General features: G+C 43.3%; 1 long non-coding RNA gene across 1 annotated transcript; it reads right to left on the bottom strand.

The window, feature by feature from the left end:
• Positions 1-1,085: 1,085 nt before the first annotated feature.
• Positions 1,086-3,416, bottom strand: LOC148919531 (uncharacterized). The gene is made up of 2 exons (XR_016123659.1): positions 3,098-3,416; positions 1,086-1,610 (listed from the first exon to the last, which is right to left on the bottom strand). It is a non-coding gene; the product is annotated as an uncharacterized LOC148919531 (long non-coding RNA).
• Between the last annotated feature and the right edge of the window lie 12,542 nt (positions 3,417-15,958).

Below are 15,958 nucleotides of genomic sequence, written 5' to 3'. Positions count from 1 at the left end.
ATTTCTAAATTTACCCTCAGTTTTGACAGAAAATTTAACGGAGTTTGATGGAAGGACTACTGGTGCAACGAAACACACAGTTGAGTGACCTCTACAACTAATAATTGAGTTCAGTGACCCAAATGCAAATACGGGTATAGTTGAAGGACCATTGCTGCGAAAAACCATTTCTTTTATATTGTAATATGTATTGCTGTTATTGAATAATCTATATTAATTAATGTGTTTATTTTATCATGTGGGCCAGCAGCCAAATCCTTTCCACCAAGCTTAAGCCACTTTCCTTTCCTTTTCCCAAAGGTTTATAGCTCTTATTATTATATATTTACCCTTATACAAAAATTGATAAAAACCTAAACCATTTTTCTCATTTCTTGGAGATACACAAGCAGCAAACCTAACCCATTAATAATATCATACAATTAGTGCTACTAAAATAGTTTTCACTAGCAATGGTGCCTGCACGGTGAAATGTGTATAAAATCGTGAAAATATGCAGGGAAAATGGTATTATTTATATAAACATAGAGATCTAAACAGTGGTATTATGCTTAATTTAGCAAGCTTAAGTTACCAAAAAATAAACTAATAACATGTTTTATGTGCTGCTTGTTATGTGAAAATATTGGGCATATTTTAATAGATCAAGTAGTTATAAAAACATCAAAATATGAGCATCTAAAAGTTGCTCATTGTTCAAAAGAGTTTGGACAGGTGTTTATATATATGGTACTGGGTGGTGGAGGAATGGGATCTAGGTCTTGCTGGCTCCTGCTGTACAGGGGGCTTACGTTCTTTCTCCTCCTCTGTGGAGGTTTTGACTCTGTTGGCATAAATTTGGAAAATAGCAGGTGTTAGTGTATATAAATGGAAAAATTTGAGTGAGGGCAATAACTATTATGACATAATTAAGTTGAAAAATAGAACATGACAAACAACAGTCTAGATACATCAAACATTCTATTAATTTGATGGACAAAAGTATAAACTCAATCTATCGAACCAATTGAAAACAAATTTAGAACAATTGTGACAATTATTAAATAGGTATAAGAGAATTAAGCCAAAACACCTGAGCCTGAACAGAATCAAATCAAGGAGTGTTGATTTTGTTGCTATAAATTTGGTAAATGGTATGCGGTAGAGTAGACAAATAAGAAAATTTTGGCGAAGACAATGGCTATTGTTATAGAATTAAGACCAACATAAATTGCACAAACCAAAATTTAAATAACCTATGAACACCTAACGACCGGGTGGTGGTCCGTGGCTGCGATTAAAGTGCATCATGCACTTAACACTTGGATTATGGGAGCGCTTCCGCGCGGGTGGCCTGCTCACCCCCATCTTCCGTTGGCCTCTTTGATACCCCCTGGTGTCGGTTACTCCTCCTTGGTGGTGGCAGATCTGTTCCTGGTGGTGTTGTCGGCATGCTATGTGTGGCTGCTCCTGTGTTCTAGATCTAGGGTTTCTTTGTTTAATATTTTATGGGTTTCTGTTGTTTATTTGCTTTTCTATCCTTGGGCCTGTTTTATTTGTTGGTATTGGGCTGCATTGGAAATGAGTTTCCTCAATTTGTAATGCTTTCCACTATTAATGAATAGTATTCCCTGACAAAAAATAAAATAAAATGAACACCTAACGACCTATAAATAGAAATAAGATAACCTAATAACTTAATGAGCAAGTTTGTTACAAAATCAAGATAATCTAATGGAGAAATAAGCTATAGAAGAAGTAATAATCTATAAACAGCTATAGGTTATAAAAGTATAATAAAGGCAGAAATAACAGGCTACATGTTATAGTTTTTGTTCATTACATTTAAAACATCTAATAAGAATTGTGAATCTTACAATGCACACAGTTATCAACCTCACTCAAGCAACTTTGAGTGCCAATTCAAATCCGCCATGAACCAATCCATAAGCTCAAACATAGAACTCAATCATATGGTAAACCATCACACAAAAGGCTTAATTTCAGTCCAAAAGAGCAATTCGAGGATATGGTTCTTACCTAAAATGCTTTGGTGAAGTTGCAAAATCACCTTTGTCCTCATGATCAAACCTTTCAACAGCTAAAAGAAGAATGAAAGGAAATTTTCATTGTAATTCCATGCACATGCAGGGCAGCTCTAAATCTTATTTTGTTTAGATGCAAACAAATATTAAGCTCCTAAGGTTGGTGATTTAGTTTGTTAGATCATAGATTTCTTTATTGGTAAGAATGAGCAGCCTGAGACTATGAATTACATATAGTCCCAGCTAGCTTTCATAAAAAATTTAAGAGAAGGTATCACTCCGCCAAAAGAAAAAGTATATACCTTTAATCAACAGTGAGCAATGAAATTATGCCTTTTTTTCCTAAGCAAATCAATTAAAAATAAAATATCAGAAGCAGGATTGGTCTCTAGGCATTTCAATTATCATCACATCTTAAACTTCGAGTTCAGACATGGTGTAAACAGTAATTGAGAACAAAAACAAAGATTTTATTGACACTTAACCAATGTGACATTCCTAGCATACATTAAACCTAGCTATTTTGACACACCAATAGACATGAAAACCAAACATGAAAAGCAACATTGAGCATTTGGAAAAAGAGGAAATTGCCTTAAGAAGCTCCCAAGTTTGTCAACTGCATGAATCAACACATTACTGGATAATCTACAATTTGATTCAGGGGTTGAAGATGCATTACCAGAAAACCCACTTGAGTTATAAAAAATATATAAACCTCGAAAGAAAAAGAAATAGATCTCGCTGGACATATACTCATATTCTCTGTTTCATCAGTCATTCAAATCTTCCCTTTCAGAAAACCAATTTCAAACAGAGTAAATAAAGTCCAAGAAGTCAGTTCCCTTGAGAATACCTTTACCAGTCAAAATTTCAAAATCTTACAACAATAGGAACCCAATCACAGCTGCCTTCCCATTTATCAAAACAGAACAGCACACACATATATACAAAGGTACAAACTTGGACTGAAATAACACGCAAACCAAACTCAAATTCTGATTTACTTCTCAATTTTTGACATGAAACATGAATAAACCAACTTAGAAAACCAAAAGAACGTTAAAACCAACCTTTTTTCACTAAACCTAGAAATTCCTTTGAGCTAAACCCGTGCGATGAGAAGAAGGATGAAGCGCAACTAGAAAGATGGCTGAACCAACGAAGAGCAGATGAGATGAGATGAATTCGCCGGGATTAAATCGAACCGAAGTTGTCATGTTGTGTCGTTTGCTTTGAACATCTAGGTCCAGCATAAGCTTTAATTTTTCTTCTTTTTGATTCATGCTCATTAATTGTCAGCTAGAAAAGGGGAAAAAGAATGAAGAATCTGACATTGATTCATCATTCTCCAGTGTTTCTGTCTTTGAATATTGGGTTTGTGGGGTCCCCTTATCCTTTTTGGCTATGAGCCTATGATCAGCTATGGGCTGGGGCATGCATATCATTGGTCTCATTCCTCTTCCAAAACAAACATTAAGATGGGGCCTCATGTCATGATCATTTTGGGAAATCTGAAGTTACCGTCAAAAGCTCCAAACTTGGAAAATTAGTTACCACCAGAAACTGGGAACTCAAAAAAGCAAGAGGAATTCATTAAAACTAAAAGCTGGTGTACACAAATTGATGGATTCTCAGTCCTGTTCAAGCCAAAAAAAAAAAGAACATCAATCATTCTTTTGTCTTTGAATACTGGGTTTGTAAATTGTGGGGTCTTTTTTGGGATTCATCATTCCTCTTCCAATTCCAAACAAACATGTATGATCATTTTGGGAAATCTAAGTAACTGTTAAAAGCTCCAAACTTGTAAAAATATAGTTGGTTGGCACCAGAAACTGGGAAATTCAAAGTGCTTGATGATTCATTGAATTTGAAACTAAAAGCTACAGCAGACAAATTGATGGATCATCAATCCTGATGAAGCAAATTCCAAATCAACCAAAAACGAGGAAAGAAAAGAAAACAGAAACTGTGAATGTTGGTGTGGGGTGATAAATTGACAGAATAGGATAGGGGAACTTCTATCAATTTATCAACCCACACCCACATATATGGAATAGGAAATTAACTAAAATCTTCAGAGGTGGCATGGATTTGATTGGACTTTTGTCACCCTTTCCAATTCACTGTGGTGCTATCTGCTTGCATTTCTTGGAATTTGCTACTTTGCCCATGGGGGTCATGTTGGGTTGGTTGGCTGAGGCTCCAGAGGGAGGTGGAGGAGGAGGAAGCGCACAGTAGAAAACAGAGGCAACCCATTTCACCATGGATTCAAAAACCATTGTCTTCACCAACTTCCTCTTTGCTGGGAAAACACTACCCTTCTTGGGTTTGAACCAATAATTGGTTGTGATCACTCCCTCACCTGAATTCTGCTGCCTGGCCACCATTTTTCTGCTCTTTTTGCTCTCTCTGTCTCTCTCTGTGTTCCCTCTCTCTGCTCTCTGACAAAAGGCCCAAAGTCTCTCTTTAAGTTGTAGTGGTGTGATTTTGCCACAATTGTCCTATTACTTTCCTTCCTTGGCACATGAGATGAGCTGGGTAACTCCAAATAACCCCATATTTATCCACTTTCTGATTCAAAAGGGTTGTACACATTTGACTAGTCGTTTGCGGTACATATTATAACTATCGATCACTATGGAAACTGCTTGGATGTTTCTCAAAAGTACAAGAATTGTGGACTAGATATGAAATTACTCCTTCCTACCAGTTTTTCTCCGTTGCAATTTGCAAGGGTTCAATATGCGGGACTGACGCGGGAGGCGTATTAGAGCACTTCCAGCAGTTTGTCTTTTGCCATGGTTAGGGGGTTAGGACAGCTACTATTCAGGTGAATAGTGGCTGCCCTTGCAAAAAACAATGTGTGTTTTCAGCAGTTGCTTTGCCATGACAAATACTATTCTTTTTTTTTTTTTCACATATTTTTTTACCTAAACAATTAATTTGGATAATATTTTCGGATTAGATTTTTGGGTTCATACGTGTCAATCTTTATTATAAAATTCATATATCATAATCGGAATAAAATTTCAGATAAGATTTCGGAAAAATAGAACTTGAAAGTGAAAAAAATATTAAATAGAAAGTGAATAATAGTTGAAAGAGACGAAAATGTATGAGGATTTGGTGTTAAAAGTGAAGAGTATTGGTTGGTATTTATAGAAAAAAAATTCATTAATTTTGAGGTTTTTTTTATAAAAATTTTTTATATATTTTTTCATTATTTTATTGCACAAAAATTCGCTGCCGTTGGATTAGAGGAAAAAATCCGCTCTGAAGAAGACGCAACGTTGACATAATCCAAAACTTGGGCTTCAAGTCGGGCCAGCCTAGTTTGCTGGAGTCTACCTGTTGCCTGGACAAGCCTTTGTTGCTGGAATCGCTTTTTTGGCCCAACCCCCCCCAGCCCTCGCCCCAGCCTTGCTGCTGGAATTGCTCTTAGACGTTGAATTCAAGGAACAAGTGTTAAATGTGTCCTTTAGTCGATTTAATGGCTGATAACAAAGTCCCACACAGTCCAGCATCGGGCCTCCAACAGTAGAGAAATTCCAAACGAATTTGGGGAACATTTTTTTGCAATTTACTGCAATTTGAAAAGTTTGACTAGTCACTCGTGGTTTACGGGGTATGAAAACCAACATTCGTGCACATCTCTATTAGTATAAAGCCAAGCAAAAAGCAGTTACTATCGTGAAATTGGCCTGTAAAATTCATGTAGGTAATGAAAGACGATTCAAGTAATTCATCCATTTGATCACAAGTAAGGTTAGGAGATACCAATTTGGTCACAAGACCGGGATACACGCGGGAATTCCAGCACGTCATTCTCCAGTGTTTCTATCTTTGAATATTGGGTTCGTGGGGTCTTAGCCTTTTTGGCTATGAGCCTATGATCAGCTATGGGCTGGGGCATGCATATCAAGAATCTAAGTGGGGGCCTCATGACATGATCATTTTACTTGGAAAATTAGTTACCACCAGAAACTGGGAAACTCAAAAAAACCAGAGGAATTCATTAAACCTAAAAGCTGGTGTACACAAATTGATGGATTCTCAGTCCTGTTCAAGCCAACTCCAAATTGTTTTTTTCCCGCCGGGGGGGGGGTGGTGTGGCGCGGGGCCCAAAAAAAAAACAGGAGAGAAAGCAAACGGCCTGTAAAATGTCACTACACATTTTATCAATCTGGCAATTGGTTTCCACCCAGATGAAAAAGGAAGGAAAAAAAAAAAGTTACTACCAGAAACAGAGAAACTCAAAATGTCTGATAATATAGTTCATTACAAGCTACAACTAAAAGCAACAGATTTTCCTCTCTTGAATACTGGGCTTGTAGGCTATGCATATGGTCTCATTCCTCTTCAACCATCCATAAGGTACCAAATTAAACTGAGAAATTTAAAGCCTCATAATTCTCCGCCACTAAAATGGTGCTGGTGTGGGACTATCTGCTTGCATTTCTTGGAACTTGGTTTTTTGGTGAAGTTGGCTGCAGAGGAAGAAGGTGGAGAAAGGGCAGGGCAGAAAACAGAGGAAGCCCATTCCACCATGGAATCAAAAACCATTTTCTTCACCAACTTTCTCTTCGATGGAAAAACACTTCCCGTCTTGGGTTTGAACCCGTAATTAGGCTCTCTCTTCTTTGTCTTCACCTGATCCACCTCCATTTCTGCTGCGTTCTCTCTTCAGTTCTTTCTCAACACCTTGTTTCTTTCTCTCAGATTTTGGTACACGGCGAGGGACGCCTCTTAAAACATCCCAAGCCCCAAGCCAAGGGCACCAATATGAAGGCCAATTATGTAATTTCACCAGAACGAGCTTGTTCAGTAAGCTAAGCATTCAAGGTAACAAGTGACACGTGTACTGAGTTGTATTTGTTGCGATAGTACCCACGTTTACGCGCCAAAAGTGGGGTAAGAAAAGCCACTAGACTCAACTCCCTCCTCTTGGTCCTTTTTTCTTGCAAAAGTCCTGCTTCTTTTACAATATTAATTCTTTCAATTTTCAATTAACTTCAGTTTTCTCTTTTTGCACTCTCTCAAAACCATGAGTGTGTAGTCAAACGGATTCTAACTCAATAAAAAATGACATTGATTTGTAGATTAGTGGTCTCAAGTTCGAATCCTATAACATTATGATAGAGTGTGTGTGTGATAAACCCCTACAAAATTTGATTTAAACAAGTAAATTAAGAACATGGTTAGCCACAATTAAGCAATTGATTTTGATCACCCACATAAAAGAAGAAAAGAAAAACAGGAAGAAACAAATAATTAAAACTTTAATTCCAACAAGTTGGGAAAAGAAAACATATCTATTATTAGTAGATGGCTTTATTTTATTTTTTAAGTCCATTGCATCAAACTCTGATACATGACCATCTATGGCTATGGCTATGGGGTCATTTGGGTATTTGGACTTTTTCTTTTTTAGGTTCAACAGAGCCAACAGGATCATCACAGATACAAGAAAGAGAAGAGGACACATAATGGACAAAGGAATCAAACATCATCCTTTTCACTGTCCTCCTCTTTGCTGGACTTACAGATGCAATCTCTGGTTTGTTACAACATAATGTTGTGTTGCCCTTCCCCAAGACCACCTCCTCAATTGCAGTTGGGTTCTTCTTTTTCATTGCCTTCTTCTTAGGCTCTTGCTCTGGCTGTGTGTTGATTGCTGCCATTTCCTCACTTGGATTCCTCTGTTTTACCACTAATATTTGGGCTCTGGTTTGTAAGTGTGCAGTAGTGTTTATGTGTTTGATGAGTTGCAAGAACTTGAGGCCTTGAGCTTCTATTTATGAGCAATTGAATTGAGCATGTTTAGGGCACAAAAAAGGGCTACAACTTGCAACTTGCAAGGGCAAATTGTGGACACGTGTATAGCAAGAGAGAGATGGAGGCAAGAAGAAAGAGAAACAATAATTAAAAAAAGAAAAAGAAAGGAGAATGCATTTGGGAACGATTAGAGGTCGTCAAATGCATCTCACCTCTTAATGGGAGAGGTTCAGCTTTTGGGGTCGGTCTTTGGGCACTTTTAAAAGTGGCAAGTGGCCGGAGGGTAAACAATCGTCTAATTACGAATACAATAAGAGGCAGCAGAAAAGCAAACCTAGGGTTTAAAGAATAATTAAGTGAACTTTTAGTAGTAAAGCAAACCAGGGTTAAAAGAATAAGAGGCACTTTTTGATTTTGTGAGTTTTATAATTAAGTGAACTTTTAGTAGTAAAGCAAACCTAGGGTTAAAAGAATTTCATTCACATTTCACAGATCAATCTGAACACATCATAATTAGAAATGGATCGGTTAGGCTATTGGTTAGATTTAACACAACCGAAAAATGATACGACAAGAATATGACCCATTACCACGAATTTCCATCATCGGTAACACCACATTGTTACAAATACAGTCAAATTATAAAACGTGTTCAATTTAGAGTTTTTAAATCAGAATTTAAGTATTGTTTATACACTATCATGATTAATTTGGATGGATCATTCTCTGCTGTTGCCATAACACAGAGAGTTTCTTCCATGGAATGACGCTGATTGCAACAGTGTAACGACCAAATCCCTAAGTCTTTGAAAATATGGACACGGCAAAAAGCAAAAGGAGCTCACAAAGTGATAAGGGAAGTTTATGGTTGTGTCTGGTTCACAAAGTTGATTAAACCTTTTCAGTCCACACACCAAAGAGACCCAAAGGGAAAAAGAATATGTATCAGAGTTTTTTAAAAGTTCAGATGATTTTATGGGAGCACAGAAAAGTTGAGATGATTTTATTGGAGCTTCCTAGTGGTGGGTGCCTTTGCCCTCTCTCATTGGATCATTACACAAAGATCAAAGGGAAAAAGGGAAAGATATGCTTGTCAAGATGGAGTCATTTTCATAAAATTTTATGGTCTGAACAATGGCTTTGATTACTATTTGAAGGATTGTGTTCAAATTTCGAAAATCACAATGAAGATGTTATAGGGATACTAAATTGGGTAAGTTGGGGCTCTCATTTTGGTAAATTTCAATTAGTTACCCTTCTGATAATGGCCAAATGCATGGGTGGCTTTGTTTTGACTTGAGAGCAAATGCTTTGGGCTTGATTGCGATTAGTTTGACTTTTTCCATATTCTTTGGGCTTGGCTCGCTGTTATGGTAAATTAAATAATTAATCATGTTTACTTATAAGGAATGATAGAAGTTATGGATCGTGGAACTTAGATTGGAGAGATTTTATTGAAAACGAATAGTAAGGTTTACATCTTTAGCTAAAGTATCAAAAAGCCAATCGGTGTCCACCTCATCCAACTAGTGAGTACCCCCTTCTTGAGATACAAAGGATGCAATCTGTTTATACCAAAATGAACAGCCAATGAACATCGGACACGCGGACCAAAATGAAGCTATGGGAGCCTTCGGCATCTAGCTTCGGTATCATAGCTACCGATCGCTCGATTAGGGCAACCTCACCTCCTGGGACACGTGGCAGTCCCACAATTAATGTCCACAGTCCCACATCGAAACTTTAAACAAATTGCACACCTTCCAATGCCTATAAAAGAGGACAACTATCCCAGCTTGGAGGTAATCAATCGAACTTACGGCATACGCCTATAGATCGTAGTTCAATCTTACCAACTCCGTACTTACTTAAGCATCGGAGAGCCTTCGGCCGGTACCACACCGGTGCCCTAGGTCTTACCGAGCGTTTGTTATCTTGCAGATCGAACGCGCCTACCGAGGCCCAGAGCATACCGAAGGCCCAACATCTCTAAGTTGCGGGAAAGTGCCGAACCATTTTTCTGCGTCAACAGTTTGGCGCCGTCTGTGGGAAACGATAATAATTAACCTACAATTCCTAAAAATAACATATGGGAACCACTTCGGGACCATCGTTCTTACCCGAGGACGGATTACCGTATGGAATGCCAAGCGGGGCAAGCCCTGCGCTGCACCCTAGCACTCCCTTCGGTAACCCTCCGGTAATTCAAACTACGGTGGAAGCGGAGCTCTTGGCTCAAATGACTTCCCTTCGGAAGGAAATGGCCAAGCTCCAAGAACATAACAACCTCCTCACATCCAAAGTAGACGAAACTCAGCTTAATCGCAGGAGAACGCAGAATATTCAATCTCGAACCTTCCCAAAGTCTGCGGACTCGGTCGTGAAGAGAAGGAAGAAGGGGGCAAAGGCAACGCTGAGCCTTCCAAACAGGTAGTCCCGACCCTCGGGACCAGCCACATATACCAAAGAAAGTCTACGCCATGTCGTCATCGGCTCAATGACATGGATGCCGAATGGCGAGGTCCCGGTCGGGATAAGCGCGCTACGGGACTCACGAATGAGGGTCCTGGAGACAAATCGCCTTCCGGAAAGTCCGGGTTTGGGTTCACAGCGAATCGGACGAGTATGCCCTCCAAGGGCACCGAAGTCACACTACCGTTCGGAAACTCCCACGGAGTTTTCGAAGGCAAGAGAACCGAGTCAGGAGAACCTCCGAAGACTATATTTCGAGGAGATCCCAAGCCGAGACCCGCAATCCGTCGCTCTTCCAGAGAATTCGGAAGATGGGGGCGACCAACCCGATCCCAAGAGCTGACTGGGAAACTTGGGCGTCCTTTACTGAGCGCATCAAGAAGTCGACTGACAGGAGGTACAGCCGTTGCGAATACCGTTTTACACCGCATCGAAGACCCTTAACATACCTTCACTCCTTCCAATCGGTGGGATGCAAAGGCCTCGGCGATGAGGACAATACACTGCTATTCCCATCCTCCCTTACGGAGTGCTCTAAACTGGTTCTACCGTCTCCAACCAGAACGGTAGACTCGTTCGACGAGCTAAAATGGATTTTTCTGAATCATTTCATGATCGGGCGGGCGTCTGTATTTTGCCGACGACACATGCGGTTCGGCAAATAGAAGACGAATCCTTACGGAATATGCCGTATGCTTCATCATGAGTACTCGAGGTGCCCCGAGACGGATGATAGGCGGCCTACGGCGCCTTCATTCGTCCTCTCACTTCGGTACCTAGTACACTGCAGCAATTGGCGCACTTATGACGGTGATGAAGCAGAGGCGATCCACGCTAAGGTGAATACTTCAACTCCAAGTCCGGACCTTCGGCTCGGCGGGAATCTACCGGGAGGACCGACGATTCATCGGTAGGGTAACTCTAAGAAGGGGCGTGGAAATGCGGTGCAGCGACCACCGAGCTCGAAGTCTTCATCCCGCCAAACCACGACCGCGCTCAGAAGTCTTCACCTGCTAAACACGACATATGAGGTGTCTTGATGAGCGAGCATGACCAAATCCCGAAGCCAAACCACGAAATCCCAATCGGCGGGATAATCGGGATCGCAAGTTCGCCGGTACCACCAAAGAAACAGCCACAACACCAAGACGCATTAGTCCGAGGAAAATCGTTAAACGGCTGATTCGGGAGGAAAGCTAGACCAATACATTGCCATACCGCAGCAGCGCCGCCCGAGCGCCACCGGTGGCGATCAACATGATCAGCCACGGCGGAGGCCCCACTCTGGCGGGACCCTCTAACCGATCAATAAAACAATATGTGCATGCCGCTCACTACCCCAAGTCTTCGGCATAGAAGGCGATCGGGGCCACACGGTCCCAAAGGTGGGGTGGGAACCCATCACATTCTGTGAAGAAGAAGTAGAAGGGGTCATTTACCCCCACGATGACCCAATGATCATTCGGGCCGAGATCGCCGACTACGATGTAGGTCGGTCGCTGATTGACACCGGAGCTCTGTGAACTTGATTTTTGCCGACGCATTCAAGGGACCGAATTGCCGACAATATGGTTAATCGGCAAATAACGCCTCTTCTCGATTTTACGGGGATCCGGTCCACCGGTCGGCAGATGTCGGTCTGCCCATCGCCTTCGGCATCGCCCCGGAAAAGAATGACCTACGACCAATTCCTCATCGTCGATCGCTGACGGCATACAACGCGTCATCATAGGACGAACGACACTCACAAGAGTCAAAGCCCACTTATCCCCACATGTTGCGACAAAGCTCCCTTACTCGCAGCGATGCAGAGTCATCCAGGGGTGACCAGCTCGGCGCGCGGGCGTGCTATGCCACCGCTATTAAATCGGTAGCTTGCAAGCCGCCAATGGAAGCCATGACCGTGCAGGGACCACCGAACGGTAGCGGGCCTATCGACGACCCAAGGGAGGAAACACCAACGCCGGTAGCGCGGCTTGCAAGAGCTCAAACGGTGATCCCGAACGAGTATTTCCCGATCGGTGGGTAAAAATCGGCACCAACCTCGATCCCGACCTACGGAGGCGGTTCGTCGATTTCTTACGGCAACAGCGGAGGTCTTCGCCGGGTCTTACGACGATATGCCCGGTATATCACGACGTCATCACCACAAGCTCAGATCTCCTCGCCCATAAACCGGTCGGACAAAAACGCGTCGCCGTGCGATGCCGAGCAGTGCGAGGCTATGCGTCGAGGTTGACAAGCTCAAAACCATCGGCTTTATCAGGGAAGCTACGTACCTTGTTTGGCTCGCCAACTCGCATGGTTCGGAAGGCCAATGGAGGATGGCGAATGTGTCGGACTATACCGACTGAACAAGGCATGTCCGAAGGGCGATTTCTCCTGCCGAATCGATCAACTCGTGGGCGCAACCGCTGACACGAGCTTCTCGGCTTCATGGACGCCTATTCGGTACAACCAGATCTTCATGGACCCGCCGATAGCGAGCATACGGCATTCATCACCGACCGCGGGTTATATCATACAATGTCATGCCTTTCGGCTGAAGAACGCGGGGGCAACGTATCAACGGCTCGTCAACTGAATTTTTGCTAAACACATCGGCGGCATTATGGAGGTATATGTCGATGACATGTTGGTGAAAAGCCGAACGGCAAGGGGGCATCTGGAAAACCTGGCCCTCATGTTCGGTATACTAAAGGACTACGGATGAGGTGAACCCAACAAAGTGCGCATTCGGTGTATCTTCCGGTAAATTTCTCGGATTCATGATCAACCAAAGAGGAATCGAGGCCAATCCCGAGAAAATCAAAGCCATAATCGACATGGAAACACCGAGGAAGCAGAATGACATTCAAAGCCTTACAGGACGTGTTGCTGCCCTGACGCGCTTCATCTCCGAGGCCACCGATAAGTGCGTACCGTTCTTCAAAGCCTTGAAAGGGGGCAAACATTATATCGCATGGACTACTGAATGCGACTAGACATTTCAAGACTTGAAGGACTACATGAGCAGGGCACCATTGTTGTCAAAACCACTTCCGGGGAAGTTCTCCTCCTCACTCTTGGTATCTAGCACTGCCGTCGGCTCGGTTGCATGCGGAGGCGAGAAGGCGTAACTACCGATTTTTATGTCAAGAAGGCTCTTGAGCGCGAGCTTCGGTACCGCCCTTGGAGCGATTGGCCATGGCCCTTGTTGTCTCCACGAAGGCTTTGCCCATATTTCGAGCACACGAGATCACGGTTACGACAAATCAGCCCGTTTGGCGGTACTTCAAAGCCGAAACTTCCGGCGAGTTGGTCAAATGGGCGTCGAGCTCGGAGAATTTGACATCTGATTCAAACCAAGGCTGCAGAGAAAGGTCAAGCCGTCGCCAACTTCATCTCCGATCTCATACCCGCGCCGTCGGAAGCACCCTCCCGAACGCGTCACTCTGAACCAGAGAACACGGGTGCCGATCGCTTTGATCCTTCGGTACCTCTATGGACCACGCGTTGACGGCTCGGCGAACTAGTAAGGATGCGAGCCGGTCGGTGTTAACTACCCCGAGCGGGTGCAAAGTCGAATATGCCCTCCGATTCAACTTCAACCTCCAACAATGAAGCGGTAGGAGACCCTCTTGGCGGCTTACGGCTAGCGAAGAGCATGGCGCCAAACAAATCAAGGCATCCACGGTGACTCACGACATAGTGAATCAAATAGCGGCGAACCGCGGCAAAGGGCGCCTCAATATCCGCCTACCTATCGAGCCCAAGAACTCCTACGAAAGTTCCAGGGCTTACGAGATTCGGCGGATCCCGTGTCGAAAACAGCCACGCCCGATGCACTCGCGTTTGGCCCGGCAATCAACGACAAGATCGGAAGAAAGGTGCGGTGGAAATATTATCCCACCAAGCACGAAAATGGTAGAGGTGTGTACCGTGCACGTGCGAGGACACGTGGATGTCTCGATTTACGCATTCGACGATCGAACCCTTCCCACTAATAAGTCCCGGCTCGGAAGCTCCGTTATCGATCTGCAAGATATACAGTCATCGACGATGTTCGCAAGCGGCTTACACCACGTCGTATTTGAAATGCCTCAATAAGGAGCGGGGGACTACGTCGGAAGTCCACGGTGGGGTCTGCGGCGACCACTCGTGGTCCCAATCGCTAGCGCACAAAATCTTCCGGCATGGGTATTTCGGCGGACCCTACACCAAGACGCAAGCGCCCGGTCAAGAAGTGTGTCAAATGTCAGCGATTCGGTAGTGTCCCTCACATCCCGGAGCCTCTCTCACGATCGTAAGCCGTGGCCTTTCGCCATGGGGATCGGACTTGATCGGACCGATGCCGCAAGGAAAGGGCCAGTCAAATATGCTGTTGTCGCCGTAGATTACTTCACTAAATGGGTAGAGGCGAACCCTTGGCTACCATAACGGCAGCCAAAATGGAAGATTTCATCCGACGAACATTTATCTGGCGATTCGAATCCCCTACTTAATTATCACGAATAACGGCAGGCAATTCGATTCGGAAGCCTTTAGGCAATTTTGCACTCGCCTCAAGATCAATCTGTTCTTCGCTTCACCAGCTCACCCCAATCAAACGGTCGGTCGGCGATCAACAAAATTGTCAAGAAGCTATTGAAATGGCAGCTTGACAAAGCCAAGGAGCATGGCGGAGAAGATTCCAGAGGCGTTATGGGCCATCCGGATATCCTACCGAACGGCAACCGGGAAAACACCGTTCTCCATGACTTTTGGCTCGGAAGCGGTAGTCCCGTAAAAATCGGAGAGCCCACCTACCGAACGGAGGCTTTCGCACCAAAGGAGAATGAAGATGCGCTCGCCTTGAGCCTCGACCTGATCGAAGAACGCCGAGAGCAAGCCAACCTTCGAACGCTTACAAACAGTCGTCTTTTGGTACTATGACTCCAAGGTCGATCCCGCTCGTTTGAGCCTGGAGGTGGGTCATGCGAAAAGTCCGTCCGCAATTAAGGACCCCAGAAGGAACCCTCGACCTTCCCGGGAAGGACCTTACGAGATCATTGGCATCCAGCGATCGGAGACTTACCGACTCAGGGACTCCAACGGAAAGACCCTCGGTCATCCTTGGAATGAAGAGCATCTAAAATACTACTTCAAATGAAGTCACTTAGCTTACGGCATGTAGAAAACATTGTTAAAGCCTTCGACTTATTTCTTTCTCACAGCCTACGGCGTGTACAGTTCCCTAGCCTATGGCAGGTTTTCAATTGTAAAACGAACTCCAAATGTATCTTTGCATTCGGCATCTATTAATGAAAAGGCTTTCGGTGCTTATACTCGCAACTTTCGGCATATTCATTTTTTCAACAAAAAAAGACGAAGTAGAGACCATCGGTCGCAGCACTACATTCTAAAACCCTTTATTGCCTTCGGCAATTGAGGTACCACGGTATCCTTTCCTACCGACAGAGGGTTGAGTTTGTTAAAAAAACTTCAAAGATCACCTTATTTAGCCATCGACACTTGAAAGGTTAATTTCAGAATTGTTATTACCAACCCTCGGAAGTAAAGTGTTAAGCCCTAAATTGCTTACCGACTTAGGGTTCACTTGAAATTTGAACTTATGCTAGCCTACGGCAGTTAAGCAAATCATCTGCCCTCGGCATTTACGATGATTAGTTTTGAACCTCGGAAGTTAGCTTGCACTAGCCTAC

Source organism: Prunus mume, linkage group LG2, assembly GCF_029339155.1.
Source record: "Prunus mume cultivar Tortuosa linkage group LG2, ASM2933915v1, whole genome shotgun sequence".
In the NCBI taxonomy this organism is placed as follows: Eukaryota; Viridiplantae; Streptophyta; class Magnoliopsida; order Rosales; family Rosaceae; genus Prunus; species Prunus mume.
This window is presented reverse-complemented; position numbering and strand designations above follow the sequence as displayed.